The 6,000-nt window shown below is 35.3% G+C and overlaps 1 non-coding gene across 1 annotated transcript; it reads left to right on the forward strand.

Moving 5' to 3' along the window:
- The first annotated feature begins 2,586 nt into the window (after window positions 1-2,586).
- Trnaf-gaa lies at window positions 2,587-2,659 on the forward strand. The gene has a single exon. It is a non-coding gene; the product is annotated as a tRNA-Phe (tRNA).
- The last annotated feature ends 3,341 nt before the right edge of the window (window positions 2,660-6,000 follow it).

Below are 6,000 nucleotides of genomic sequence, written 5' to 3' on the forward strand. Positions count from 1 at the left end.
GGGAAACAACTCTAGCCATTTGTTTAGGTCCTGTCTGAATGTATACTTCTGGTCGAATAAAATTTAACGTTCCAATTTTTCAATATGAACGTCGACCCGCTCCCGACTACCCTCTGACGATCGCAGGGCCAGGACGATGGATATTGATGTGACGATACGAAAATATTTGTAAATAAACGGAACAAAAATATTGGTTAACTAATTGATTGACCGACCTTATATTTTTTAACAAATATTGAAAAATCGGCGGCAATGCTCTGTGAAATTTGAAACTATCGAAAAAATAAGCTGATATATAACATCACAGATAAGAACATGTTATTTTAATCATGTTGAATTTGAAACTCAATTAATTATTTAACAAGTTGGATAATCTTAATTCGTTAACTTGGCTTAATAAATGGGTAATTCATTTGTATTAGTTACAATATGGATGCTCTCACGTGTAATTTCCTTATTTAGATACCGACAAGTGGATTATCATGTAATGGCTCCTGTTTCAAGTCTCGTGAACCGAAAAAATGACTTTACTTATTTTATTTATTTATTCAAATTTTTATTGATTTTTTCGGAATGGAAAAAGTAAACTTTCCGCTGTATGTATGTTCGGAATAAGATTCATCAGTGTACGTGGTATGGATAATAAAGACTAAGATTGTTTTGAACACAAACAGCAATTGAAAACGTATTTGCGAGCTTTCGAAAACGTCTGTTTCCTTTGTCAAGCATTTCAAGTTTTGGTGGCACAGATGATATACACATCATGAAAACGTTGTTGGTTAACGAAAATATTCGCTTATTTCCAAGGACTTTGATGGCTAATCTAGTCTAAATTCGTGGTTATTTTAGATTATATAAATCAGAGACGTATAATACGTCTCTGTATAAATGTAACGAAATACGTTATGTATTGAGGTAAAACATTGATTATAATTATGTAAACAGACATGGTTACTGTATTGAAATAGTAACTTAGTGTCTTCTATATCCAAAAGACAATTCAGAATTACATTCGTCAAAGGAGTTACCGTCCTCGTCGTGAGCCCCACAAAGTAGATAGCTCCAGCCAATGGGTCAACAAGATATAACCAAGAATCCAACCAAGAATTGACCAATCAGAATGGAAGAAATATAGCTTCATCTCGGCGACTTTACTTGCAGCGACAAAATAACATTAAAAGTTTACAGATATTTTTCGCAGCTACATACAATCCTGCCAAGTTTATGAAAGTAAAGGATCTCGTTCAGATTCGACGACAAAATTGTAAAAGTGTTCATCATCTATGAACGTACGTTTACCAAGTCGAAATGTATGTCAAGCAATCCTGTTTGACATGACCCTGTGTTTCCGGTCGCAACAATATTTTCCAATTACTAATTGTCTCTGTCGATATGATAATTGAGTAGTAAAATCAAGAAACAATTTTGTTCAACTAAGAACATCACATATTCATTTATAATCTTAACAGCAGGCCATCTATGCACAGGTTTCTGACCCTTATTATGCAGTAATATGTCAAGATGATTTTGGGTCAACAGCACGTGCATGTCGAGTGGTTCGCTCTCGATATCTTCTCTGCGGGGGATCTGCCAAGGAAGACATTGACGAAAATTGAAGAAATCGAGTAGAAAGGGGGGAGACAATATTGAAGATAGATTTAAAAGTATGCAATTTTTATTGGCGCCGCCCATATACGAAAAGTTTAATAATAAATTTGAAATATTCACTTAAGATTTAACGTCAAAATATGACAGATGATGTCATGTATGACCCCCGCCCCCCGCGCAAAACATCCGTATCATTGAAATAATTGTATACACGGGTAGGTTTCTCACCTAGACTTATCCTAGATTTTTCATTTCGTATATTTTGACTTTAATTACTTATTAAAGTTCAATTGCTTCGTCATCTCATATAAATCACCGAGGGTACAACTCGTTTGTTTTTTATAAATGATAAAACTAGCGCAAAGGTCAATTTTGACAAACATGAGTCTTTCTTATGGCTTGATTTTAATTGAAATAAATTGCTTCATAAGAATATAAATTTATGCAAAAAGAAACAATGAACTTGATACGAAAGCTGATGTTACAGTTTCATGGGTCATATTACGGTCGGCTCGCGCTGCCTTGGGTACCCGGCCTTTCTTGCTATCAGGTGTCATCTTGCAATTTTAACAATAATTTCATTAATGTCATGCTAAGTATTAATAGAATATTTCATAAAACCTATAAAATTTTGATAAAACCCATTAATTAATAAAAATGACATCAAATTTATCAATTTCATAGCAAACAATGATAAATCGGTCTCGAGTCTTTGTAAATCAATGTGCGTAGGTTATCTGATGTGTAAGGGGAAGCAACTCGTACATATCACGTGGGGGCTCCATACGAGAACGCGAACGTAAAATATCATATCTAGGCTTGTTTGCTACCTGGTCAGTCTCAAGTACTATCATTATAAATCGAATTGTAACACTCGAAGGGAAAAAATGAAGTTTTTTAGTAAACAAAGTAGCTGTATCCCGTTATTATCCGAAAAAATGCCTATAAATTTATTCAATATAACCGAAGTAACCATGTGCCGAAATAGCTCAGTTGGGAGAGCGTTAGACTGAAGATCTAAAGGTCCCTGGTTCGATCCCGGGTTTCGGCAGTCAAATATGTTTTTTTGATTTTGCAGAATACGTTTTTCTCACGTAAATCACGTTATATCGGAATATATAATAATTTTCCAATTTTCATTTTTGCATTCATGTTTTAAAATTAAAAAATACAAGATAACATTTTTTTTTTGTACAACATACAAATATTCCATATATATTATGTACCATCAAAGACGGCCCAGGCACACTCAGTCATTTATCAATATAATGTTACCAGATGAGTTGTTATAATATGTTATGACATATGATCACAATGTTGCCAGTGAAAAACTTTAATAGTGAAGATTATAATGCATGTACTATAAGTAATATCTTCACATGTGAAGTTCATGTCAGCTTCAGATGAAGCGAATGCAAAAGTTATAAGTGGTTGTTTTGGTACACCTTTGTTGTCAAGTGTGACGTCATATCAAAAGGGCGTCAAATTTTACTTTTTATGCTATGTTCATTTGATTGTGTTTTACGTCCTGTAACAGCTATGGTCATTTAAGTACGTGTCAGGTTTTGGTGGTGGAGGAAAATTGGAGTACTCAGAGAAATACCTGATGACTGACACACATAGACCTCAAACCAGCGACCCAGTGGTGGAGAGCTAATGATCATAGATGGTCATAGACACCTTATCCACCATGGCCCCTTTTTTTGACGCAGCAATATTTACTTCAGGGTACTTTTTAAAACGTAGCAAAATGGAAAATTTGTCGGATTTCCCATTGAAATATACCATAAATATTTCTCTCGTTTGGCAGCATAAACTGTTTTCCCTCTAAAACCTGACATCACTAGGACCATGTTATTTTAAGAGTTTTGGATTGTAGAGAATCTGCTTAAACACCATTTCTGAATGTAATGAGAACTTGAAAGAATACATATATGAATTCTATATTTTGTTCATGAATACAAAGCATTGGTGCTTATGTTAGTCAATCAACAATACTGCAATAATTTAGTGTTACAACTTAATAATAATGAGAAAAGATGATGTTTCTTTGATAAATTCAATTATTTCATTCATCAACACTCCGTGTCAAAACAATTTACTTGGCAGGCCTGTAGCTACCTGTACGCAGGTATGCAGGTGATGAATCCATTCAATAATGTAGAACAAAATTTATTATTTTATTATAGAATTTCTTACTGAATTTGTGCAAATTACTCCCTGGAAAATGATCCCGAGAGATCACAAAGTTTGTATTTTCATTTTTCTGCCGATGGGATTTGAATGATTGAGGCAGTTTCAAGAGAGATTGGTAAATTTTGGTCCAAATGAGGGAGTCTCCCTCCTAATGAGGTTTGCACCTATGCTAGAGCTTTGCACTCATGAAAATTTCAATACCCTGCCATACTCATGAAATATATATGGTATTCAATTGGAAACAATTCAATGTCCTCTATGTCAAAGGTTATGAATTTTCATTTGAAATAGCATTTAAAAGTCTGTCAAATGCACTCAACTACTGGTACATTCTGAATCAAGGGAAATACCAAGATGACAGACCTAGCTGTCTCAATTACTTTCAGCATTTGAAGAGGAAATTAAATTGACAGTGTCTCGCCTTCACAACTATAAAGGAAGATAATTAGATATGACAGTGTCTTTTAAATCGGACCACATGAGCCAATTTTGTTTTTAGCTCACCTGGCCCAAAGGGCCATGTACATGTGAGCTTATGCCATGATACTGCGGTGTCTGTCGTCCATCCGTCAACTTTTTCTTTGGAACGACTTCATCTAAAGAGAACAAGAGAACCGAGGGACATAATATTTGGCCAGTAGGTACCTGGGATAGAGTGCTATACAGTTTCCTCAATAAAATGACCTTGACCTACTTTCAAGGTATCAGGGGTCAAATATGTTAAAAATTTCAAACAACAATATCCTAAGAACCATTTGGACTAGAGTCATGATATTTGTGTATATTATGAAGACCAGCAGTGCAAATTGGTTTCTTAATTATAGTAATGAGATCAAAGGTCAACTTTAAGTGTTAATCAGGGGTCAAAGGTCAACATGGGTTAAAAGCTTTAACAATCTTCTATTCAAGTCCCATAAGGCCCAGGGTCATGATATTTGGCCAGTAGGTACCTAAGATAGAGTGCAATAGAGTTTCCTCATTAAAATGACCTTCACCTACTTTCAAGGTCACAGGGGTCAAACATGTTAAAAACTTCAAACAACGATATCCAAAGAACCATTTGGACTAGCCTCAGTCATGATACTTGGGTATGTTATGTAGACCAGCAGTGCAAATCTTTTTCTTAATTACAGTAATGAGGTCAAAGGTCAACTTAAAGTGCTATAGTTTCATCATTAAAATGACCTTGACCTAGTTTTAAGGTCACAGGGGTCAAATATGTTAAAACTTCAAACAACAATATCCTAAGAACCATTTGAACTAAAGTCATGGTACTAGGGTATGTTATGAACAAACAGTGCGATTTTTTTTCTTAAATACATTAATGAGGTCAAAGGTCAACTTTAAGTGCTAGTCAGGGGTCAAAGGTCAATATAGGTTTAAAACTTTAAAAATCTTCTGAAGTTCCATAAGGCTCAGGATCATGATATTTGGCCAGTAGGTACCTGGGATGGAGTGCTATGAAGTTTATTCATTAAAATAACCATGACCTACTTTCAAGGTCAAAGGGGTCAAATATGGTTAAAAAACTTCAAACAACAATATCTTAAGAACCATTTGGTCTAGAGTCATGATACTTGGTGTGTTTACTATGTTATTTAGACCAGATGTGTGAATTGTTTTCTTTATTACAGTACTGAGGTCAAAGGTCAACTTTAGTGCAAGCTGGAGTAACGTGGGTTAAAAGCTTTAAAATTAAAATTTCAAACAACAATATCCTAAGAACCGTTTAAGAGATGCTAAAATGTCTGGTGTTCTAGTTACCAAATTTGGTCTGAAGTTACCTATGTCAGTTCCATGTAACAAATGAAACAGGCGAGCGATACAGGCCCTCTGGGCCTTTTGTTTGGTGCATGCAATGAAAAAGGCAAAGTGATTCGATTGGCTCCTACATCTACCATCAGGGGAGATAATAAGATGGCATTGTCTTGACTACATCCAATGTGAGGGGCGATAATTATATGACTGTGTGTCTCCTATAACCGGCATCAGGGGAGATATTTAGATGAATGTGTATCCCCTACATCGAGCATCAAGATCAAGGGAATAATTTGCTTACTGTCTCACTTGTTTTATAGCAGTATCAGTGGAGACATCCAGCTTCAGGGGAGATAATCAGATGACACACTGTGTCTCCTACATCCAAGGATCAGGGGAGATAAGCAGATGACAGTGCATCTCCTACATCCAGGACCA

Source organism: Mizuhopecten yessoensis, unplaced genomic scaffold, assembly GCF_002113885.1.
Source record: "Mizuhopecten yessoensis strain PY_sf001 unplaced genomic scaffold, ASM211388v2 scaffold1391, whole genome shotgun sequence".
NCBI classification, from domain to species: domain Eukaryota; kingdom Metazoa; phylum Mollusca; class Bivalvia; order Pectinida; family Pectinidae; genus Mizuhopecten; species Mizuhopecten yessoensis.